This window comes from Equus quagga, chromosome 3, assembly GCF_021613505.1.
Source record: "Equus quagga isolate Etosha38 chromosome 3, UCLA_HA_Equagga_1.0, whole genome shotgun sequence".
In the NCBI taxonomy this organism is placed as follows: domain Eukaryota; kingdom Metazoa; phylum Chordata; class Mammalia; order Perissodactyla; family Equidae; genus Equus; species Equus quagga.
Window position 1 is genome coordinate 39,716,615 of NC_060269.1, and position 26,430 is coordinate 39,743,044.

The following is a 26,430-nucleotide window of genomic DNA, read 5'->3' on the forward strand; positions in this document are numbered from 1 at the left end:
TAACAGGTTTGTAATCAAAGAGAATCCAGGTTGTCTCTAAGACAAAGAACTTCAGCTGCATCCTGCGCGTGAAAATAGACGACAAGGAAAAAAAACCAGCCAGGATCATAAATAGTTCTCAATTTAAAATGCTCTTTTTTACCCCAATAATAATCACTTTGAATAACTGAAATCATCATGCCCCCTTCTTATCCTTGGGGTAGAAATTTTTTTGTCCTAAACGGATGCACATTCTTGATATAAAATTAATATATTATATAAAGCCCCTTCCCAGATTTTCCTATCTTTCGGTTATAGAGTTCTTGCTTGCTGTGGGGATGAAAAGAATTGTCTGTTTGTGGGCATTCACGCTTTTTGTGATTTCATAACCATTTTGACAGTCCTCTTTTGTGGGCCCAAGACTTCAAAATAAAATCTATGAAAGTATTCAGTGACAAGTAGAGTATCTCAGTATTGTCATTGTGTTTGTGTATTAATGAAAGATTTAATTATTCAATTCATTTCTTCAGGCATCATGATATTTTCTATTCTGGTTAAAAGCGGTTTGGTTCTCGTGACTCTATAAATACACGTTATAGCACAGAAAACCTCAAGGCTTAAAGAGAAAAAAATAACCTAAAGTAACTTACTGATCTGCTGTGCATTTTCATGTTCTTAGCAGTGTTGTTTCTAACTGTATATGTAATACTGCTTTGTTTGGTAATATATTCTATTTTTAACGTTATCTGGTCTTATCAGAAGACAAATACAAGCAGAGTCCAAATGGCTTAAGATAAGCACTCCCTGTGTAAAAAGATAAATTCTTGCTCCTTAAATTAGGGTAAAATATGCCCTACGTTCACTGAAAACTTGAAACTGCTATTAATTGTAATGGAGATCCATCTCTTTAGTTGCATCTTCAGAGTGAACAACAAACAACAGCAGCAACCAGAAAAAGATCCTTAAAACAAGGAATATTTTTAAGTGAAACAGCTTGGGACTAGATTCCTCATTTTGTTAATCCAATGAATCCCAGCAGATACAGGATGCATGTGTCTTGCCTATCTCAAGGGAAGAAACAGCTAATAACTAAGAGGATGCTTATATTTTTCATTTGCATCAATATTGTTGGTTATTCATAAATTATCTTTTGAAATTTTAACTACAATTTTAGGCTTTATTACTGACTGCAGGCAGAAATAAATTTATCTATGTTAGTTATTTGGTGGGGAGGAAGATCCAGATATACTCCAGGCTGAAAGAAACAGGTGGAGACCACCTTTTGGAGCAGTTGCCTTTCTCTTGCTTCATCAAATGTTGTAGTCAAGGATTAGCACAGGATCTGCATTAGAACAGGATCTGCATTGTGAGCCAGAAGGGCTCATCCCAGCTACACGAAGGAGAAGGAACTGGTTAGTCAGGAATACGGTAAATCACTTGTGGGTACATTGGTCTCCTTATAGTTGATGATGTAAGCAAATTATTTCCTCAGGGAAAAAAAGAGAGAACCTCCAACATAACAGGCCCAGTACTTGTTGCCCTGGGAAATCTGGAGTTGCTGGGTGCTGAGTCTCTGACAGTTTCGAAGCTTAGATCAAGGACAGCAATTTTCCTGTCTTGTCTGCTACAGTATACTCAGCACCTAGCACCCTGCCTGGCACACAGTAAGTGTTTAACACATGTTGTTGATGAATTTTTAAAAGTCTATAGACTTGAAAATACATGGAGAAAACTTAAATCCATATTGCTAAGGGAAAGAAGCCAGTTTGAAAAGGCTACATATTGTATGATTTCCACTATGATATTCTGGAAAAGGGAAAACTATAGCAACAGCAGGATCGATGGGTGACAGGGTTCAACGGGAGGGAAGAAGGAAGGAAGGGATGAATTAGTGGAGCACAGAGGATTTTTTTGGTCAGTGAAACTATTCTGTATGTACAATACAAAGATTGAGCCCTAATGTAAACTATGGAGTTTAGTTAATAATAATGTATCAACATTGGCCCATCAATTGTAACAAGTGTATCACACTAACACACGAGCTTAGTAATTGGGGAGACTGGAGAGAGAGAAGAGGGTTTATGGGAATTCTGTACTTTCTGCTCATTTTTCTATAAATCTAAAGCTGCTCTAAAAAAATAAAATTTATTAATTTAGAAAAAAGTTTATGGAGCTTTATTGTGCCCCTTACTTCCACTCCACGATAATATAAAAGGAGCTACCAGAAACTAGGTAAAGGAATGAATGTGGTATTTGAGGTAATGTTCTTTAGAATCTATTTTATTTTGAGTAAACAAATATCCATCGAGTGCCAACTAAAGCAGTGCTGGGCAGTGTACAGTATAGAAGGAAAAGAAATTGCTCCTTATTCTGAGAACTACAAGGAAGACTTTTTATTCTCTTGACCACAAGACTCTTCAGGAGAGAAAATGTTTACCTGCCAAAGAAGAAAAAAGAAAAACTTTAGGGAGTGTGACAATTAAGTAGGAATTTAAACAAAATTGATTGGGACAAAAAGTTTCAAAGACTAGGTAAAAGTATGAAGACAGGGAAAATATTTCAATAAAAGTGTAGTAAAGGTAAAACAGTCAACGTTGCAAGTAAATGGATGTAAGAATTACAATATCAACAAGCAGTCGGAAAGCTTGTGTATGACTTTATAAGTCATCTGAGACATGCTATAATCACCTAGAATCTCAATCTCTTTTTTTTTTTCTCTCTCTCTCTCTCTCCCCTCAACCCCGCGGGCACGCACACACACACACACACACACACACACACACACACACACACACTAGCTATACTCTTTCTGAGGCTCTCCAAGTTATAGACAGTTGAATGCAGCCATGGGAGGTAGGCAAGAAAATGTGTCATTTGATGCTTAAAACAAAACAAAGCAAAACACAGGCTTATACAATTAGGACATCTTTCTCATCACCCAAAAGGCAGAGAAACAGTACTGCCCATTCCTGCTTCCACACCCACTCCTCTGGCTGACGTTTCGTCATTGCCTTTATTCTTCAACTCTGGCCTGGGTGTGTATTTTAAGCTGGTTTTATCTGTACATCAATTGCAATGCATCAAGTGATAAAGACAGGTGACAAAAGGAAAGCAATGTGATTTTCCCTATATCCTAGCCCACACAAGGAGAGTCCAAACTTGAATACAGCATTTGGGACCTATAACCTACTCAAGATAGATTTTTTAAAAACCCACACACAATCCCCCAAGATTCCAAACATTGGAAAAGTATCTTACAGGTTTGGACTACAATGGATTAGGGGCATTCCTTGAATACCCCTAAAAGAGGAGGTAACGTGGAGGTCGGGCTTTATGGTCAGAAGGCTCAGTTCTACTACTTACTAGACTAGAAAGCCACATAATCTGTCTGCACCTCTTTTCCCCATCTCTAATATAGGGGTTTAATAATACTTGTCCTTTACAACAGATAGTTGTAATGAAGATAAAATGAGAGAATGAAAGCAAAAGTTATTGGTACACTATCATCATCGTCATCATTATTTTTTCCCTCACCAGAAAAATGCAAGTTGTCCAAGAAGTACCCAGGAAACTGCCTAAATGTTTTCAGGGTGTGATTCAACCCCTGGTGTGACCTTGGAAGACTGGAAATACATAGACTTGCTTTCAAGTTCAGCAGACTGTTATCACCAGAGCTGTAGCATATGGCCGTGCAAATGATGCACTGCACAACTCCGGGGAGCGCCATTCATATAATTCAAGACCTGCAGCTGGACTGAGGATTAGCAGGTAGAGATTTTAGATCCCTCTTTCTATAACAAACTCACAAATGATGAAGCAAACCAAATAGCTTGCTATCCATACAAGTGGCACATGGACCCATATTTTCAAGTAAATTTGAGAAATACAATAAATTTAATGAATGAAAGGAATTCCCATTCTGAGGGTCTAAGTCTTTTTTTCTAAGTGACAAAGGATAGAAACAAATACTAAAACTAAAAAGAGACAACAAGAAGTGTAGGAATTTCGGCCAAAAACTCACTTGTTATTTAAGTCCTACCTTCAATTCCGAGTTCAGTCACAACAGAAGTGTGTCCGAAAATACAAATTTTAAATAACAGCTCTATGAGAACAGGAAGTTTCTTCCTCATGCAAATGAATTTTGCTCACAAAAAGAGAAAGAATGAACTGGACAGAGAGCAAAGTACCAGAACCCTGATCAACTTTGATGGCAGGAAATGCTGATCCTAGCATTTGGCTATGCTCTAGACGTTTTCTCTCTTAAAGTTTGTGCAGTTCCAATCAACAGCTTGGTAGGATTTTTTTTTTTAACTTGGAAGTTATTCTAACCTTCATTTGGAAGAATGAAAGAATGAAAATGACATGGATATTTTAAAGAAAAATGAGATAGGGAGCTAACCCTACCAGATACTAAAACCAATTATAAAGCAATAAGAATTAAAACTCTGTGGTACTGGTATGGAGACTGAATTGACAAATCTCTCAATAGAACACAATAACCTGTAAATGGCTTCTAGTATGTATAAAATCATGCTAAAAGTTGTATCACAAATCTATTGGGAAGGAAAGATCATTCCACAAATACTAATGGGCTGAAGAGCTAGCAGTTGGGAGAAAAATCAATTCATATCTTGACCTCACAGCATAACTAAAAAAATAAAATTTTAGAATATGTAAAGAGATGAAAAAGAAAAATCAAGATTTAGATGAGCCAAAAGAAAAGAGAGTTAAATACTTTCAAGCCTCTGGAAAAGTATGAATTTCTGAGCTTGAGAACAATAGAAGGAACAAAAATTTGACAACATAAGAACAAATAATTTAAAGTTAAAATAAAAAAGTGAACAACAAACTAGGAAACTCCATCCTTCAGTCCTTTAGACTAATAAGTCTAAAAAGTTCAGATAAATAGATATAAAAATTACTAAGATTTTAATAGATGAATCAGCAAAGGGCGTGTTCAAAACATTTATGGAAGAGCTACTACAACTAGTCTTAAACATAAAATTTTCACCTGCAGTGTGATTTTAAAAAGCAACAAATGAAACAAAGATACGTCATTTTCACCTATTAAACTGGCAAAATTAAAGAGCGATGATACTCATTAATGTAGAAAGGACAGAAAAATGGATATGCTTATGCACTTCTAGTGGCATTTCACATGGACACAACCTTTTAGAAAGTAATACATTTGACAAAATATATCAAGAAGAACAAAAAATCTCATGCCCTTTTTTCCCAGGGTCCCTATTCTGGAGATGAAGAAAATGCAAGTACGGAAAAAGCCATATGCCCTAGGACAGTCATAGAATATTATTTATGATTATAAAAGACTGGAATCAACCAAATTATATAACAATCAAAAATTGGTTCAATAAAGTATAGATCTTGGCAAATGGTAGTTTGAACAACAAAAAAATGAATGAATGAAACATACATATGGTAGAATATTATTCAGCAAAAAATAAGATTACTACGTAACTACAATGACCATGCAGAGCAGCTACTGTTTTAATTTTTTTCCCCTCCTCTGTCCAGCATGCTTACCAATCTCCTTCTGACAACAGCATCTCTTTCTTTTGGAGAATCCTCCCCAATCTTGTGTGATCCTGGTGGGGATGTACATCATGATGGCCCAACCACATCTCTGCTAACTGCTATTATGACCCGGCTTGGACTATTGATAATGTAACATCCCCCTGTACATGGTAATTGGTCAAAGGAAGGATACATTTTACTTGCCTGACCAGTTTGAATCCTTTCCCAGATTTCTCCAAATGTAAGATAGACAGAGGTTCTCTCTTTCGTTTGGATGATCTTGGGCTATTGGCAGCTGTACCCCCTGCTGGCTGGGTTCAGAAGTGCGGAAGGAGAGCATGAAGGCAACAAAGAGAAGCAGAATTAATGAGAGAGAAAATAAAGGTCTGAGGACATCCTCTGGACCCCTGGATACAGCCCTACCTAAAGCCCTTATATTTTCCACTTACACGAGCATTCTTGACACACAGTTAGGAATGTTTAAGCCAGTGTGAGTTGGTATTCAGCCGTTGGCATTTGTGTCGTCACTCATGCAGAAACGATTTCTGTACAATGTCTTTGGTGACCAGAGTACTCGAAAATCTAGATCAGACACGTCATTGCTCTGTTTAAAATCTTACAACAGCTTCACATTGCTCTTAGACCAAGAAATAATCTCCTTACCGTGCCCTACGTGGTCCCACAGGATCCTCTCTTCTCTCTCTCACGCACACTCTCCTTCCCTTAACTGCTTTCCCTCCATGCTCCTCTTGCTCATTTACTCTACCCACATTGACCATCTTTCTGTTCCTCAAAGTTCATGCCTGTCCTGGGTCCTTGAGCCTACTACCTCATGTGCAAGGAATGCCCTGGCCCAGACCTTCACAAGGTTGCCTTGTTCTTGTCAATCAGGTCCCATCTCAAATGACACTTTTGTGAGAACTTCCCTGACTTCTTATGCCACATTCCTCTCCTTTATTTAGTTCACATTAACTATATCTATCTTAAATTATCTTATTTATTTGCATGTTTATTATCTGCCTTCTGCTTTAGAATGAAGGAAAAATTCAAGATAAAAACTTATATGTACACTGAGATTACAACTAGGAAACAGTAAGCATATGAGCAAATATATATCGGATTTATAATATTGGGATGATGGGGATTGATTATGTCTGATTTCCTGTATCTTTTTTTAAAGAGCTAACATCTGTTACCGATCTTCTTCTCCTTTTTTTTTTTTCTTCTTCTTCTCCCCAAAGCTCCCCAGTACATAGCTGTATATTCTAGTTGCAGGTCCTTCTAGTTGTGCTATGTAGGACGCCGCCTCAGCATGGCTTAATGAGCGGTGCCATGTCGGTGCCCAGGATCAGAATCTGTGAAACGCTGGGCCTTCAAAGCACAGCGTGTAAACTTAACCACTTGGCCACAGGGCCAGCCCCTCCTTCATCTTTTTTTTGATTTTCCAAATTTTCTGTAACGTCTTTATACTATTTGATTGATTAAGACAGATAAAAAAACCTTATATGCTCTTCAGAACCCACTAGCTTCCTTGCATTCTTATGAAGAATTTCAATTACCATAGTCTTAATTTTCAGAAACTATAATCACAGGTTTTGCTGATAACTAGCCTCAGGAAATCTCTTGGTTAAAAAAAGAAGAAAGAAAAATATTAGAAGGAGCGTTTGGTATGTTAGTTTATCATGGTGCTCCTAATCATAAGGGATAAACTTGCACTGGGTCATTGTCAAAGCTGTCAAAGCACAAAATACAGCTGTGATGGGTTTTCTATACATACACCTAAGCTCACATCATGACATATGAGAGATCAGATACAATAATAAAAGTTCTTAGAATTATTTGGCCCAATGCCATAGCCAACTGCATAATGAAATGTCTGTTATTTATTATCTGCAAGCTGAGAGTTGTAAATTGAGAACAAAAAGGCTAAAGCCTAGAAATTCTACAGTTTTTATTTTTAAACTGATATTTACAACTTTTGAAATTTCACCCTCCATAAAAGTATTCCCAAAGTCCCAAATATCCCCAGGTGATCACACCTGTTTCTTAAACTCCACAATAACCTTCTTCCTCCTTGAAATCAATTTCTCCTATTCCTAGTCTTCTGGTTCTTTCACCCACATGGACCTTGGCATCTCTGCCTTCCCAGAGATCCCACAAGCACCCTTGCTGGTTTATTTGAGGGTTTTACCTGTTTTTAAATCACCCAGTCTCAACTTGATGGATAACTTCATTCACTCTTTCCACAAATAGTTATGGAGTGTATGTATGTGGTAGATTCTGGGCATAAACAAGGCATCCTTGCCCTCTTGGAACTTGCAGTTTACTGGGAGAAACAACGAAAAACAAGTGATCAAACAAAATAAATACAAATTTTGGTAACTTCTAGGAAGGAAGCAAATAGGATTTCCTGCTGGGATGGTCAGGGAGGGTCCTTCTGAAAAGTTAAGTTGAGATCTGAAGCATGAGAAGGAGTAGCCTAGGGTAGGAAAAAACAGAGCTTATTTGAAGGTTTATATGGCTGGAACATTGTAAACAAGGGGCTAAGTGGCATGAAATAAGATGAGATGCCAGATTAAGCATGGCCTTAAAGTGCAATTTGAAACAGCTGAAAGGTCTAAATCTGGAAAATGACATATCTGACTTACTTTTATTTTGCTTCATTCTTTTCCTTTATTTACCAGTTTTGAAAATAATGGATGGGCTCCTTAGTATCAAAAGGATATAAATTTTATAATCAATTTGTTGATAATCAGAAAATAACTGGTCTGGGATTTTGATTATAATTGTATTGAATCTACAGATTAAATTGGAAAGAACAGACATCTTGACAATATTGAGTCTTCCTATCCATGAACATGGAATCTCTCTCCATTTATTTAGATCTTTGCTTTCTCTTATTACAGTTTTATAGTTTCCCTTATATAGATCTTGAATATATTTTATTAGATTTATACCTAAGTATTTTATTTTGGTGCAAATGTAAATGACATTGTGTTTTTAATTTTAAATTCATTGCTGGTATGTAAGAAAGCAATTAACTTTTTTATATTAATCTTGCATCCTGCAACCTTGCTATAATCACTAATTCTAGAGTTTTTTTTAATGATTCCCTGAGATTATCTACATAGATAACCATGTAATATCCCTCAAAGGTTTTTTAAAAATATATATCATTATGAATTCATGAATTTAAACACCTTGATTTATTTCAATCTCTTCAACTATTATTTTTATCAGTACTTAATTATCCCATCTTGGGCCAGTGGGAGTCTCTTCAAGTTACCTCTTGAATCCTTTGGACGTGACCTCAGCAGTCCTGGATTGCATCACTGCTACCTGGTATGGCAAGATGTTCCAGGCTAGTCTTTTACATTTCTTGCCCCAGACTTGTAATCAGCTTAATCTCTAAGGAGTCCTGATTCCTTTTATTGGTAGTCCAGGTAGACTACCATGCCACCTAACCGCTTTCTCCGATTCCATTCAACTTGCTTTTATTTCATTCTACGCATAAAAGCAAGGATGATTTTAAAATCACACCCGGAATTGTGACTTCCAAATACTGTTCCCCAATAAAAAGCTCCTTGGAGAAAAGAAAGAATCAAGGACAACTTCTAAGTTTTGAGTGAAGACTGATGGGGAATATCAATATCAGGATGATGAATATTTTGGGAAAGATTTGAAGTGGTCTAAATGAATCTACTTCAAATGAGTCTATTTCAAAATGCCAGTGGTCTAAATTTTATTTTAAAGATATTATACAAATAATGTTTCCAAAAATCCCATACACTTAGTAACTGTTTACATTACTTTGTATACTCTTCCAGTCCTTGTTAACTAAATCTACAATTCTTCTTTTTCTTTTCTTCTTTTCTTTTTTTTGGTGAGGAAGATTCGCCCTGAGCTAACATCTGTTGCCAATAATTCTCTTTTTTTGCTTGAGGAAGATTAGCCCTGAGCTAACATCTGTGCCAGTCTTCCTCTACTTTGTATGCAGGATGCCTCCACAATGTGGCTGATGAGTAGAGTAGGTCTGCACCCAGGATCTGAACCCACAAACCCAGGCAGCCAAAGTAGCACTAGGAACTTTGACCACTCAGCCACGGGGCCTGCCTCCTAAATCTACAATTTAAAAGTTGCAAGCAATATGTTCATTCTGCCTTATGGCTTGCATTTTTCCATGCAGACAATTTGAAACTTCATCACTTTAAAACATATTTAATCATGCTAACATACAATAATTTATTTAATCATTTTCTTTCTTTGGGTTGAGTTGCGTCTGATTTTTTATTATTGCATCTCAGTTAAGACTCTGGTTATAAGCAACCAAAAGTGACTCAAGTTACTTTAAGTTGAAATGTAATGTATTATAAAGATAGAGGTGTGTGTCATGGAGTCAAAGGGTAGAAATGCAATTGGGCATCTGCAAGGAGCCAGAAGGTTGTCAGTCCATTCTTTGTTTATCTCTGTTTCTCTTGGTGAATCTATTTCATTCTTCTTTCTCTTACCCTGATTGTCTCCCCTTGTAGGGGAATAGAGTTACCCCCAAGTCGAGTTTATTTTACTACCCTGACCACGTGCAGAGATAAACCTGTAATTCTCTGTTGCAGTTCCACATCCTAGCTTGCAATAGGCCTGTCTCCAGTGGAGTTGTACATCAGAAGATGGGATTCTCCAATACAAATATGGCTGCCAGGGCCCCATCCCTGTGGATGGTGCGTAGGAGAAGTTCCTAGAGAAGAGGGGATGGCTCACGGGCTGGGCTGACCCCTAAAAGATGTCACCACAATTTGAACAATGCTGCTATAAACAGATTTGTGGATGTTATTTTTTTGCTTTGTCCTTGGAGTATGTTCTTCAAAGTGGAATTACTGGGTCTCAGAGTGGGAACAGTTCATGACTTATCCTTAGACAATGTGGGTTAGGCCCTGCTGACACAGGAGAGGAAATAAGGGTGTTGGGAAATACTGGTCTGGCAACTCTCAAGAAACTCTTCCTTATCTCCATGGTATGCCTTTTAAGTCATTGCCTGATCCACCCTCAGTAAGCACTAGAATGAATATATTCTTTTCTATTCTTTTTTTTTTTTTTTTTTGGTCCCTTCAGTAGTATTTATTGAACAGAGGAAATGAGAGGACAATACAATCCAATGCCCATGTAGTAACATCACATTCTCAAGGGAGTTGTGAAGTTGCAAATTAATTTCTTCTCACAGATAAATATCCCACATCCTCTCATCTTTCGTATTGGTCCCATTTTCCAGCCCTTTTTGCATTTTTCTGGTCTTTGCCACCCTCTCTCTACTTTCCCCCCTCAGACAGATGATCTGAACACTTTCCCTACAGAATACAATATTAAGAAATACTCATCGGCTTTAACTATTAATTCCTCTGAGTAAATGATAGCTTTCAAGGATATTGATTATCTAAATACTTTACATTTTTCACATTTTAAACAAAATTACATGGTTCTTTTTTAATTGGGGCTAGAATTTTAACCTACATTTGGATTCCTTAATTCATGAATTGGGGAATTGGACAGGAGTCAGCATAAGATGGCAGGAAGTGGGCAGAAGGGTAGGCTAGAGAGAACCAGGACCAAGGATGTCCCTGGTTGACACCATCCTGGCTGACTCGGCTTAGCTGACTGTGAAGGAGGCCACAGGCAGGAGGAGGGAGAGCGAGGAACCAGCCGATATAAGATGGGAGGCATCTGACCGACCTAGAGGAAATGACAAATTGTGACCTCTGAGCAGGCAAGCTAGCTACTGAGAGACACTAAGGGTTCTGTGTGGGCAAGAAGGCAAAGGTAGGCTTAGAGTCCAAGTGTCCAGATGAGGGTCCAAGGAGTGGATGAAAAACATGTCCAGTTCAAAGGACCAGAAGGCTAACCAGAGAGGTTTAATTCCATACATCAGCATTGAGGGAAGTATTTGTCATGTGTTTTCAATACATTATAATTCCCCCAAATTGCATTTTTTCTTCACTTTATTTTAATGTCCCCATATTGCTTATTTAAAATTACACAATTCACAAAGATGCTGTCAGAGCACAACTCTTGGTTCTAAGTCAGAGGTCTCATCCTCTGTCTTGTTTTTAAATGCAAGTGATGAGAGCTGGCATAGCCTGGCAGGAGTGTTCTTATCCACAGCAAGAAAGGACTGTGCAGGTGCCATTGGCTGGGGCTGCAGCCCAGGCAGGGGGCTGTGTCCCCTGGAGGGTCCCTCAGTTCTTGAATGAGTTCTCCCACAGGTGCAATGGGAAGGAAAGGGGCCCTTTCCTTATATCATGCATTGTTTTACACACTCCTGCCTCATTACAAGGGTATAAAGGGAATGGCAGCTGGTTTCTGCGTTTGCACAGAAAAGTACTCAATGTAAATAAGTAGTTGGGAAATTGTCTTGAAGCTCATGGAATGATTGAGGCATTAATGTGTAATAGAGGGGCTTATAACTCTCTGGGAAGGCTCTAATAGTGTGTTAGAGAGATGGTTGGCCATTTGTTTTAAAGAATTCAAAGAATAGCAAAAGCCACTCTGGCCGTTTAGGGAAATGCTGTGGCAAAAATCACAGGAGGGGGAGGGGGAGCGCATGAGGGCCATTAAGCAGCTGTCTGTTAGAGAACATTTAATTTAAAATAAGATAAACATCCAGTGTAGTGTAAAACAAATATTTTTGCAGTGTTTTCATCCCAGCTTCCTTACGTTGCTGTTTTCAGACTTTGCTAGGATGTAGGATGGAAAACCAACGGGAAGCTCAGATAGTGTGGGACTCCAACCCATTCATCAGTATTGAGGGGAGAATTTGGCATGTGTTTTCAATACATTATAATTCCCCCAAATTGCCTCTTTTCTTCACTCTATTATAATTTCCCCCATGTCGCTTTATTTAAAATTGTACAATTGATGAAAGATTAAGGCTTGCTCCAATGAATATGCTCAAATTTCTCATTTGACATAGAATTGCATGTGCTCCTGTCTTTGTTAGTGACTAACCCCCTCTGGGTACATAATTCTTAGTAAATATTAAGTGATGTATTTGCTTTTATGTTGTTGGCTAGAAATTACATGACCAGGCCTACCCTCAAATTTTGCATCTTTTTGGATTATGTCCTTTTTGTAACAATGAATCAAAATAGATTTATATTCAAATGCTTCCTTGAATTCAAAATAGAGAGAAAGGGATTCTAGGATTTTCAAAACACTAGGGAAATGTGACTCTGCAATGGAATTGTGTCAAATGAAACCTCCAGGAAAAACTGAGAAATTGTTCTTTTTACCAGGAACGAGAATTTTCTAAAAAGAGGAATCTCTCAAATGAGATATTATTAACAATTATAACAATTATTTCAATTATTTTACGTTACACATGATAACCTGAATATATCAAAGTGAATGTAATGGACACTGATTTAACTAGATGGGACTGCAATTTTCCAAAACTTGTACCTAGTAGGATTTTTTTACTATGCTGCTGACCTAGTTTTAGACATGGACTCACGAATCCCAGGCCCCTAGGAGAGTAGGAAGAAAACTTACTTGCTTATAGTCTGCAATTTATTACCCTAATTTATGGTCCTTCAAGTCTGGGCAGGGGATGGGCTGTTCTTGTTTTATAGAAGAACCTTTTTGTCCTTTGTTGGGGACGTTTCCAGCAATTTAACAATTGACTCTAATAGAATCTTATGAATAAAACTAATGAAAACATGAAGAAATGAACTCTAGAGACCAAACATACAGTAGCTTATTGTTCACTCTCTGGAGAATAGAAATACCTTCTCTAACAAGGTACAATGGTGCAAACAGGAACTAACACTCGGGTTTCAATGAACAAGGATTCAGGGTCAGGAGAAGGCCAGTGTTGCCGACCTTAATCTGGTCAGTAAGAATAAACCCCATAAACAGGTATAAGCAAAAACGTAAACACACTTCAGCTTTTGGATCTGTTTAGACGATTATTAAAATTGTTTTAAGAGAGCAACAATTACGAAATCTAGTTCTTTGTCCCTGGACCCATCTCGATATTTTATTGAAGGGGCTATATATAATAAATAAGCAGTGCTTTCTCTTTCGCTAAGGCCAGTCCTTGTTTTGCCCATTCTCTTGGATCTTGGGGACCATACGGGAAGTGTGGAAAGAGAGAGTTGGAACATCTGAAACACTGAATGGTTTTTAATGACCAAATTCTTCAACATATCAAAACTTTTATTGGAATGCAATCACCAGGGACTCAGGAGAGGGCAACTCACTCCCGTTCCTTGGATCTCGGGGTCCTCATCTATCAAACGAGAGGTGTATGTGGTCAGCGTTTACCCAAGTGTGGTACCCATACCACTGGTAGCACCTGAGATGATTTCAGGTGGCACATGGACCACTGCTTTAAGTTATGTATTTATTTTACTAGCCTATCAAACCTGTGATGTTTATGATATTCCTGCTTAGAAATAAAGTGGGTGTTACGTTTTTTAAAAGCCAGTCAACATAAAAACAAATATTAAGTAAATGATATGAGGATATGACAAAATGTTGACATGTTGTTTTTGAATGAGTAACAGCTGGAAAATGCTAGACTAGATAATCCCTAAGGTATGGGTTAGCGCTAAGTCTAAAATGTCTATAATTTTTAAGCCTTTCTTCCAAAGCTTGCTCACATGAACCATAAAAGAGAAGCCAAAATGAAATAAAACAGAGAAAGTTAAACAGCAGAAGTGGAAAGGAAGAAAAGCAAAGCACTTGGATAATTCATAGACTTGATTAATCACTCAAGAATTAAAACTGGATCCGTTTCCCTTGATTTTGACATAGAATTTTCACATAACTGTCTAAGCAACTTCATGCAACACTTTCATAAAAGCCTTTAAAAAATCCCATCTTAAATTATAAATTCTGTAAATGTGCCCTAAATGTTTATGTTGTGATCAACACTAGCTTCTAAAAGAATTGCAAATTCTGCTGTGGTTGTCCTTTAACTGCCTGTTGGAATGGAAAGATGATACCATACATACTAAATTCATTTATTAAGTGTCCTGCAATGGCCTTGCACTTTATAAACCTTATCTTATGTAATCCTTACAACAACCCTACAAAAGAGGTATTATTTCCCCTATGTTCAGGTTAAGAAACTGCAGCTTTTTGAGTTTCCTAACTTGTTAACTATCTTACTCAAGGGCTCAAAGTCTGTGGTGAGCATTTAAGAAAATGCTACCCAGGTCTGTCTCATTTCTAAGCATGTGCTTTTTCTACAACATAAAAATTTTATGTAAGTGTTTTAAAGAAATATCTCTCTCTCCACACGTGAAATAAAGAGGCCTTTGGACTTGACCATGAAAAACTTTTGGAAGAACTCAAGTTCTTGAAGAGTAGGACAGAGACTCAAGTGGTTATCCTCGAGATCAGCCATCTGTGTCTTGACAGTTTAGGCCACATTCTGGGGTCCCTGGGTTAGACTCTTCCTCCACCTCCTCAGATAACCACCCTGCTCCTCACCACTCACGCCCAGGTTAAAAGCTGGCAGCATTCATGACTAGTAGTTTTTCTTCCCTCACAGCTTCTCTGTGCATATCCCCAGCTAAGAGCCTATTCTCTCACTGCCCTCTCCACCAACCGTTAAACTTTCAGCAAAAAGTGACCACAGTTTTGCCAAACTTGTACAAAGTCGCCCCTTGACTTTTCCTCCTCTTTCAACATTAACAAGTCCTCTTTGGGGTCTGGCCCAGTCGTGTAGTGGTTGAGTTTGCGCACTCCGCTTTGGTGGCCCGGGGTTCATGGGTTCCGATCCCAGGTGCAGACCTACACACAGCTCATCAAGCCGTGCTGTAGCAGGGTTGCCACATATAAAATAGAGGAAGATTGGCACAGATGTTTGCTCAGGGCCAATCTTCCTCACCAAAAAAAAAAAAAAGAAGAAGAAGAAGATATCCTCTTTGGAATGCTCTAAGAACTCTAAGGAAGGGGCTGGCCCCATGGCCGAGTGGTTAAGTTCGTGCACTCCACTGCAGGCAGCCCAGTGTTTCGTTGGTCCGAATCCTGGGCACGGACATGGCACTGCTCATCAAACCACGCTGAGGCAGCGTCCCACATGCCACAACTAGAAGGACCCACAACGAAGAATATACAACTATGTACCACAGGGCTTTGGGGAGAAAAAGGAAAAAATAAAATCTTTAAAAAAAAAAAAAGAACTCTAAGGAAGACCAACTATCCATTCCTTTACCTGGAGAATCCACTCTGTCGTCCAAAAACAATGTGGGGCGATCTGAAGTTAGAAATTGTGTGTGCAAATAAAATTATCAAGCCCTTGATCCTTCCGAAAATGTCCTCATATAAATTAATTTTTTTCTTCTGCTTCTTCTGCCCAGTGCCCTCCAGTACATAGTTGTATATTCTACTTTCAGGTCCTAGTTGTGCTAACTTAATTTTTTTTAACTCAGTAAAAGAAGTATCTTATCAAGTAGGGAAATAAAATTGAAAACATTTACAGTATTTGGAAAACAGTCTTAGTCATAAAGGTGCTAAGGAGAGAAGGAAACTACCTCTAAGCACACCTTGTTTAAGAGACAATGGCTTCAGTTACAGACAGCTGACAGGTGCGGAGAGCAGTTGCTCAAGGGCAAAGAGCCCAGCAAGGAAAATAGGGATGTAAGCCCTTGGTTTAATCCCACTCCCAATTGTCTCCGTTATCAGCGGCTTTCCCACTCACAGGTGAAGTCCTAAAGGAGACCACCTCTCCAAGGCCACCCACCTACTAGTTCAATATAATCGACTGACATTTTTGCAGGTCAAAAACGGCCAAATACCAGCAATTCCAACCTACACATTTCCTTCCCATCACAGTAGGTGGGTGCCTTGATTCGGTCTCCACCTCATTCACTTTCAACGGACATCTCTTCTGGATTATTCCTTTGCAGCACTAGCCCCCACGTTCAGACGCCATCTTTAGCTCAAACTGATCCTTGAGCTTCAGCCTGCATAGGAGCTCTGCTCTGTGGCCCCATCCCTGCCCAACTTGCTTGGTAGAGGGTTTTAACTTTAGAAGGTCCACATTCTGAGAAAACTAGCGGGCAGCATGTTTCTCAGGGAATTTCCACCTCTGAACAGGCTCTGGGCCCCAGAGAATCACTCAGTACACATATACACCCCCAAACATATCTGATGTCACCCCTACTACAGACAACGGACACTGACATTTTCTATTTTAAGTTTTTCTATTTCATTACAAAAATACTGGTGGGTACTCACTACATTTATTTTGTGACTCACGAATGGGTCATGATCTACTGTTTGAAAAGTACTTCTCGGAGAAGGTGTTCTGGATAAATTCTTCGAATACAAATGAAAACACCAAAATGGGCACCATTTTATGAGGACTTGCTTTCCAGGGTGCCATGACCTAATCTTTGTGGTCCTGCCTCTCTCCTTTTGTCACTCTGATTCAGGGTGTCATGATCCAGGGGGCTTGATAGCTGCTTTGGGAACCTTGTCCTGCCTTCTTTAGGTCTTCACTCTTCCAGCTCCACCCCAGGCTTCCTGTCCGGACTTTCCTGCCCCTCGAAAATGTGTGCATGGCCATGACATGAAATTATAGCTTCAGAGATTCATCAGTTTGCCATTTAATGAGTCCATGTTTTAATCCAACTTTGAAAATTCGAGATGTATTTGGTACAGCTTATTTTAACAAACACCACCACATGCAAACAAGTGAGCCCAAGTACCAACATCAAACTATCAATTACGAAAGAGATTGAGATTGAGAAATGGCAATTAGACTGCCCAAGTATATTTGTCAATGCCTGCTCTAGTCTCCAAGATTAAATACAGTCAAAATTTTCTTCATACCTTTTTTATTGATTGTATTAATTATTTGTGGTTATTTGATTAATCACAGTCTCCTCCATTAGACCAAGTTCAATGAGATCAGAAACAATTTAGCTCACTCCCCAGCACCTAGCGCAATGCTTGATATACACTAGTAGGTTTCAATAAGTATTTGCTGAATAAATAAATGAATTAAGAAGACTTCAGTAAGATTTCTTTTTCCACAAATGCTTTGCACTGTCTCTCACGTCTTACAAACTAGAATACTGAATGTGAATTGGTCACTGAATCAAAAAATACATGTACAGCCCTACAGGTTTGAGCTATCTTTAGCATTCCAATTGGGGTATCATCCCTCCAAAACACATCAGCATCCAACCCCAAATGTAGCTTTCTATTAATGCTAGCTGCTATCTATTCCACACCTCACAATAACTCTAGGAGGTAGGTACCTTTATTATCCCCCATTATACAGAAGAGGAAATTGAGGCTCGGGCAGGCTTAATCTAAGTGTCTAGATTCTAAGCCATTTTGCCTTTATACTAAACTTCTATAAAACATCTTGTTATCATTTTAAAAAAGATTTTTTTTCCCTCCATCCTTTTGAGAATCTTTTGTGCAAAGGGAGCAATAAGAAATGGCATAGAAGAGAAATGAGCTTTAAAATCAGGTTATTCCAAAAGAGAATATGTAACGTCATAATGGACGGCCTTCTTTAAGATGTTTACACACATTTTGAACATGCCATTTAAAAATTTGTCTTTTCTCAATGCAAGTGAATGACCAACCTTTCAACAGCATCATTACTGTCGATCTTGGATGATATTCTTTCAAATATAAATGGATGTCACAGTAACTAAGAGGAGAAGTAACTGTTTCTAAAATATATTTAAAAATGAGGAATAAGAAATAATTACTATACTAAAAAACAAAAGATATTCTAAACAGTTTTTTAAAGTTAAAAGAGGGAGATTTTGTTTTTCTATAATCCTTTGAATAACTTCTACCTCAGATCATGCAAAGGGTTCTGGAAACATACTTGAATCTGAAAGCTCTGTGCCTCTCATCTTGTCAATTTCCTCTATTTGAGTGGGTAGAGAGTGCAAAAGGGGTTAGACCGGGCTCCAAGGAGCATAGTGGGAGTTTTCTGAATTTTACAAAAGCAGTGGCAATTTTTATTACTTTTCTTAGAGTTATTTCAAAAGGACACATATCCTGACATTATTTCATTTCTCATAATTTATAGTCATAGTGAGCCCCTTTAAGAATCTGGCCAGCAACAAACACAGTGATCCCCACCCCAAAGCACTCAATAAATGCTTACTAAGTAAAAACTGATGTTAAGATTGACCTAAGCAAGCAATGGGCTAAGAGGTCGGTGAAGATCCATGCGCGTTCCTCTCCCTCCCTCTTTTCCTTTGTCCAATTTCAATTTTGACCTCAGGAACTTAACTGAGATTCTTTCTGCTGGCTCATGGTGGGCAGGTGCCAAGAATTAAGTAACAAAGTATTAGCTGATAACAGTAAGGCAACTGCCTCCCTTGATTTCCATCCTCAGCCAGTACAGCTGGGGCTTGGACAGCGGCCAGGGAAGCCATGATGGTTCAGTCACCAGGAGAAACAAACCCAGGGAAACACGTTTAGGAGTAAAAGTCAAAGTGGGAAATTATGCAGATAAATAGTGCTGCTTTGACAGCCAACTCTGATCTTGTCACAAAGAAGTTAGGGACTAAGATGAGAAACAGATTGTAGAGTAATGGGGGTTGGTTACTTTGTAATTCTAAAGAAACAGTGGCAAAAGAATTATACACACTAATGGGAAAGACCGGTTACTGGTCCTCCCACACCGTCTCACTCAGTGACCTAGGGTCGCTCCATACCTATCTGGTCTGGGGAGTTCTCATCTGTCAAAAAATGTACAGAAACTACAGAAACCTGAGTTACTTTCTTTCCATGTCACGTGGAATAAATTTTTTTTCATTCTTTTAGAAAAAGATAATATAGTAGCAATATAAACATACTTTTTTAAAAAATGTAAATATCATAACTAATGAAACTTCATTTTTTCATGTTACCTCCCACATGCATGGTTCAAATATAGTTGCACTCATTTTATGCAGAAATATTTAACAGTAAATAAATCCACCCACTTTAACAAAAACTTGTTCTTTGATCTGTTTACTGAAATTTACTATATACATTGCCAAATCTTTCATGTTATAAGTTCTGCTTAAGTTCTTTTATTCCTCTTTCCTTCCAGGAATGAAGGATCCTGCAGGACATTAGATATTTTGCTTGACTTTTGGATTCGTGCCTGTCAGTGGGATCTTAGTTTGTAAACTAAACTTCATACACAGTTGGACTAAACAGAGCATTTAAAACCACCGTGAACTTTGGGTTCTCCCAAGATCCCATATGGCTTCCGCTTCTACCACGCAATTAAAATTTCTCCTCTTGAAATGAAAGACCATCTCTGCCTTCTTAAAACCCTCTCCTGTCTGCTTTCCTGACTCCACATTCTCCTGGTGCCCCTCCGACTTCTCCAGCCTCTCCTCAGGCTTCTTTGTTGATTTCTTCTCCTCAACACTCTTTAAACGTTGGAGTTTTCCAGGGTTCAAACTGGAGCCCTCATTTCTTCTCTCACAACATCCTCTCCCTAGTTCATCTAGTCCCATGATTTTAAATACTTCCCCGAACTTCTCCTTTAGGCTCATCTACCCCCTATATTCACCCTGCTTAAACTGCCTCCTCACCTTTTCCCTGTTTAACTGAAGATTGAAGATGCTGGTGGAAAGCAGGACCATCCTTAAGAAATCAGAACTTTCCACATAGGCACCTCAAACTCAGTATCTCCACAATAAAACTCTTGATCCAACCCAGTCCCCACCCCAGAACATTCCCTCTCCTAGTTTCCCTCCATCTCAGTGAGTGGTACCATCTTCCATCCCATGGCTAAGTTTAAAAAGCCCTGTCATTCTTAATTCCTCCCTTCCTCTTTTCTCTCGAGTTCAGTGAATACAGCCATTTCAGGTTCCCTGAACACTTCTCATCTTCGGTAGTTTTTCCCCAGCTGTAAGCCATTCTCCACCCTGTCCCGGATCACTGCAGTCGTGGCCCGACTGACTTCCCTGTTCACACTCTTGCTTCCTGCCGAAAGACAGCCAGAGCAATTTTTTTAAGACACGAATAGAATCATGACACACCACTGTTTGACAGCCTTAAATGAATTATTCTTTCAATACAATCTAAACTTCTTTCATGGCCCACTTGATCTGCCCTCGTCCCCTTTTCCTATCTTGTCCCACTTGTTTCCTTGCTCTGTACCTCTCAGCCACACTGAACTCCTCTCTCTGACTGAGTACACCAACGCCTTTTGTGCCTCAAAGCCTTGTACTTACTGCTCCTTCTGTTCGGGACCCTCCTCCCCTACTCCTTGCTTGCCAACATTCTGTTCATTCTTCAGACCTCAGCTTCAGTGTGACCTCCTCCAAAAGGCGTCCCTCTACCTAACTACTCACATGCACGCACCATTAATATCCCACTGCATCTTTTCATTTATAGCATTTATCACATACTTAATTACATATTTTTCTTTATCTGTTTATTGACCATCAACTGCTTCTGCCACTTATCCTTTCACTAGTTAATAATACATTAATATTTGTTGAATGAATAATTTACAAACTCTGAACACAAGATAATTGGCTTTAAAAGAGGGGGGGAACTATTTAAACTTTCAAGATTTAAAAGGTATTTCCAGGGTGTGGAAGTCTTTAGGTTTATAACCATTTGAGAATACAGGCCACTAAGAGGATTTTAAGCAAGAGTGCTCTCCACTAACTGGCCTACAAGGAAAGAGAGGCGTTAATTTGTACATTTGTTGGAAATGTTTAACTGAAGATGCTGACAGAAATAATCAAAGAAGAGTCATAGAGCGTGACCATTCTTAAGAATTCAAAAATTTCCTCTCCTGGTGTTTGTGGGAAGGATAATGTCAATAATGGTGTTAGCCAAAGCCACTCTTGTTCAATTATCAGTCACAGTATAGAAGTCATTTGATCTGACAAAATGAGTGACAAGAGGGTCTTTATCATCGCGGAACTGATTCAGATAAAACCTTCAAACATCTGGGATTCTCTCACAGTTGGGATCCTTTCCTGGTTTATGAAGAAAGCATTTTTGAAAAACATCTGGTTCAAATTCCTTCCCCTTCGTTAATCTGGTAAGCAGTCTAAAATTTGCATAGTGTGAATTAGCCAGTCTATTCAAATATTTTGAAGGAAAGGTGTCTTCAGTGAGTGACATTAGGGGACTAGAAAGCAAGTTAATTTATACTATTCTTTTATTATTTTTACCTATAAAGATGTGTGTGAATTTTTTATTATCCACCATGACAGTAGAGAAGGACAGGAATATTTATTGTTTGAATTAATTATGTATCTTTGGTTATAGCATTATATTAGCATATGTCAATTTATCAAGGAAGGAAATAACTCAGATACAAAATCAGGGCCGACTGCTGGGCTGAGAGGCCAAGCGGGCCTTCCAGCTTTTCATTTAAAACGAATAATCCCCACAGCAGAAGTGGCACGTGTGCCTGCATGTGTATGCAGGGTTACCGCCCCAGGAAGCAAAGATGTCCACACGAGGAACAGAAGCTGAGCAGAACCTACACAGAGAAGGTTCAACAGCAAAACCAGGGTGTTTATATCAGCTGATAACTTCTGGGAAGGATAGGCAATTTTTTTTTTAGGTAGTACTAAAACTAGAAGTTATAAACATCCTCTCTACTTCTCCAAGAGCTTACAGGGACAGCTCAACACAGAGCAAAGAATCTATTGAGAGAGAGGGGGTGGAGGGAGAATTTCCCGGATAACAGGTGGCTGCTGGAGGCCCTCGCAGCGTGTGTATTGACGGAGGAAACACTTGCCTTCTGCTCTACATACGTACATATCTGGCCCCCAACAGAAACACAGTTGATGAAGATTCCCTTCTTAAAGGCAGCACCTTGGGCAACTGTAGATGGAGAAAGAAAATTAATGAAAAGACTTCATGCAAGGAAATAACCATTTTGACGACTACAATCGTGGATGAGGAACAGCATGCCGCCTAGGAGGGGATTACTTGCAAACATTCAGGGAAAGAAAAGATCCTGACAGGCCAACACGGCCACAGCAACCTCACTGAAATCTGGTTAAGAATCCGATTAAATGCTCAGTGCGGAGGGATTAAAAGTTAGCACCAGAACTGTTCTCTATATTTTCGTATATTTAGTACACATACTTTTGATTGCATAAACTATTTGGTTAACCCTATGTTGTTGGTTGCCAGAGTATGGATTCAATAAATCTCAACTTATTCTGAGGGTCTTTATAAAGACCTGAAATTTTAAACAAATCTAGAGGTTTTGTTAAAGAAAGGAAGCTGTCCTCCATGGATCCAACTGTTAATTGCAGTCAAGGTTCCGGAGCGGACAGACCAGGTGAGCAGCATCCCTCGGAGAACAGGGGCGTGGAGGTTTGCTCCTGCCAAAGTGGGTTTTACTCTACACTCACAGGAATGGATGTTAATATGAGTGCTTCTGATCCTAAGGGAAGAGGTTGAAGCAAGAAACAAAAGGACCAATGGAAGCTTCTAACTTTGCCATCTCCGTGTCTTTTGTCTTTCAGCCTTCCAAAGGCTGCATTTGTCCACTGGGGTGCAATCTCCCAAGACCACCGGTGGCCATTGCTGGGGATGGCCTGGAACGTACTATGACATTCATCCTGGAGGAGTGGTGTTTGAGCTGAGAGTTAGGAAGCTGGATTTGAGTTCACGATCTGCACCAGCAACTGGCTGAGTGACCCGGCTGAAGTCCCCCAGTCCTTTCACATCGTTTCCTGGTCCATCCTGCTGACAACATTCTCCCCCTCAGCCGCGGAACCTCCTCTGTCTTGACTCCACCCGCCCTCACTCTCCCTGGCTCATGGATTCCTCAACTCTGCCTGGAGAAGCTCTCGGCGGTTTGGACCCATGAACTCACCTGGACTGGGGCCTCTTTCCAAGAAAGCCTCTCTCAGCTTGCAAAGGATCTGAGACATTTCTTTGTTTCACATTTGTACCCTGTCCTATCCCCTGACTCCTACCTATCAAAGTCCAACGCCTTCAAGGCCAAGTCAAATCCTGAGTTCAAGAAACATTGTCAAAGCCTCTCAGAATATTTCCAACGTCCTCCGGAGCTGTTTATGTCTATGTCTCTCTCTCCTGCTGCTCCTTGATTGTGGGTTCCTCCAAGCAGAGCTCAACTCTTCTTTGTCACATCCCCTAGCATTTCGCTTTATTGAGTCTGTGGAATTGCTTTGAACAAAATAATTCTAAGTTTTTATTAAATAAATATTACTGAGATAAGCGTAAAAAGAACGTCTGTTTAGGTTATTTAAAACACACACGACTCATTCTAAGTGTTTTTTAAAAACTCCTTTGTTGAGACGTAATTCGCATACTACAGAGTTCACCCATTTAAAGTACACAGGTCAATGTTTTTAGTATATTCACAGGGTTGTGCAACCATCACCACAATCTAATTTTAGAACAATTTGTCTCTCCAAAAAGAAACCCTGTACCCATTAACAGTCACTCCCATTTCCCCCTCACCCTGGCCCCTGGCAACTATTACTCTATTTTCTGTCTCTATAGGTTTGCCTATTCTGGACATTTTATGTAAATGGAATCATACAATATGTGTTCTTTTGTGATCTAAGCTTTATGCTGTTGAAACATTCAGAGATTTTTTTTATTTTTAAAAGGTTGGCTCCTTTAAATAAATCTGTGGTAAAATCCACTCTGGAAGGGAGAAATCATTAATCAGGCGGAGGAACACTGAATGACCTTTTTAAGGGTATTTATATTTTAACAGCGAATAACAATGCCATCACACAAATAAATGACTCTTATTTAAGAGGAGGACGCTTTGGGTGAATGTAAAACACATCACAGGAGCAATTGTCCTCTCCCAAGGCTGGCTCTCACCTCTAGAATCTTCTGATCCTCCAGCATCCCTCAATTGGAGGAATTGTCAAGTCCTTAGAAAAGGGCAAAAATTCACTCTGCACCTTCTCACTGATAGGACGAGGTGCAGTTTTTCAACAATCCTTGAAATGTTTCCTAAGAATTAAACCCATCCTCTTAAAGAAACAAGTTTAAATCTCTATTACCAATTTGTGGATCCTAAGATGCACATTTTTTCACATTTCAATGTTCCTTCAATCGGGATGCCTCTTACAGTCACTGCTGGCCCGGTGGCCGTCATGAAGGAGATGTCATCGCTGGCACAAGCACAGACCTGTCACAGCTGTTCATAGGACATTTCAGCTGAGAGGCGTGCATGGTTGCCTCCACCTGTGCTGAGCCCCCAGGCCCCTGACAACGTCTTCAGCAAGTGTACACTATGATTTGACGTTGACATCCTACATACCCATTGCTCCTGACGGCACAGAGGATGACATTACGTGAAGAAACACAGAGATATTGTTGACCGAGGGTTAAAAGTGATTCAGAAGACTCAGACTCTGCATGCAAAGAAGTTCTAGAAATACCCTAACTTGATATTTTCCTTTTTACATACGCACAAAAGTGATATGTGATTTTTTAAAAATCTGTGTCTAAGTCAGCCTGAAGGAGCATTTTCAAATGGATTTTTTTTAAAAGCTTGTGGTTAGAGTTTAATTAGCAGGCATTCGTTTCTTTCTTAGTGACACATAAAATAATGATACATTTTATAATCTTAAATTCTGCATCTTAAACTCGGTATATCCCTGGTGTGTTATCTCATTCCATGCTCTTTGTGAATTAGAGAAGAGGCTGAGGAGTGGAACTGAATTCTCAGAGACTCAAACCAGCAGGGCCAGAAAAATGAGTCTCAAGTAAGGAATTTTTTTGGTTACTTCGCATGCTCCAGAGGTTGCACAGAGAACGACAACAACAAAAACCATGAGAGAGAGGAGCAAGTTGGGATACACAAGATTCAAGTGGGATTCAGTTTTCAGAGTGCTGGCCAGCAGCCTGGAGACGCTCTATAAGTCCCTGGAACCCTCCAGAGGATTGCAGAACTCCGTAAACTATAGGCTGACTTCATCCCTGTCTAGGCAAAGACGGGACCAGCAGCCACCCAAGAATGGCCTCTCAGAATCCCTAATGAATTAATCACCATAAACCAGAGCGGGAGGGGAGAACGTGCTCGTGCCCTGAGTCTGCCTTTGCCCAGGAGTCCCACCTCCCATCCACCAATTAACTTTACAGTCGCATCTGCCTTTCTGCCAAGCTCTCTCATAAAGGAATTTATCACCTTCTGTTCTGCTTTCTTCCCAAATGTGAATCAGAAACCAACAGTACCGTTTAAAAAGGCACTTTCAGCAAATCCAATTATGCTCCCAAACACCTTTACACAGAATGAGTGCACTCTTCTGCATTTCCTTTTGTGGCTTTATTAATGATGCTGGCCCAGAAGCTCGCTGTTAGCTGGGGCCAATAACAATAAGAAATGCTTGTTTATGTGCCAGGCACTGTTCCGAGGGCTTCACATATATTACCTCAACAAATCCTCAGGAGAATACTATAAGGCAAGCATTGTTACTACATTCATGTTACAGGTGAGGAAACTGAGGCACAGAGAAGTTAAGAAACTTGAGCAAGGTCACACAGCTCTAGACAAAAAAAAAAAAAAGAGATGAGAGTTGAACCCAAGCAAGCTGGCTCCAGAGCCCATGCTTCTAACCACCATTACAATCACAAAAGAAGATGCTGAGACTCCTCAATTTGCCTTTTTCTCAGTAAGAATATGAAAGTTAGCTAGTCCTGTGGTTTTCACACCTTTAAAATCAGTTTGACTTAGAATTCAGTATATAGAGAGGATCCAATCAGAGATGCCCTATTTGAATGGGGGAAGGGCCTGTAGGCATTGCCCCTGTCTGGCCTTCCTCTGGATCCCTGAGGTGGCCTTAGGCATTTCCTGGGACCCCAGGGGCTTCTCAAAAACCTCTACCTAAACGCCTTTTTTAATTGACAAGTTACCAGTGGTCTCAGAGAGGCAGGCAGCTGATCTCCCCAGGCTGCAGAGCTCCTCTTGGG

At 39.4% G+C, this 26,430-nt stretch overlaps 1 long non-coding RNA gene across 1 annotated transcript; it reads right to left on the minus strand.

The window, feature by feature from the left end:
* Positions 1-5,641: 5,641 nt before the first annotated feature.
* On the minus strand, positions 5,642-26,430 carry LOC124237428 (uncharacterized). Its single transcript, XR_006888002.1, has 3 exons — positions 26,374-26,430; positions 7,706-7,840; positions 5,642-5,825 (listed from the first exon to the last, which is right to left on the minus strand). It is a non-coding gene; the product is annotated as an uncharacterized LOC124237428 (long non-coding RNA).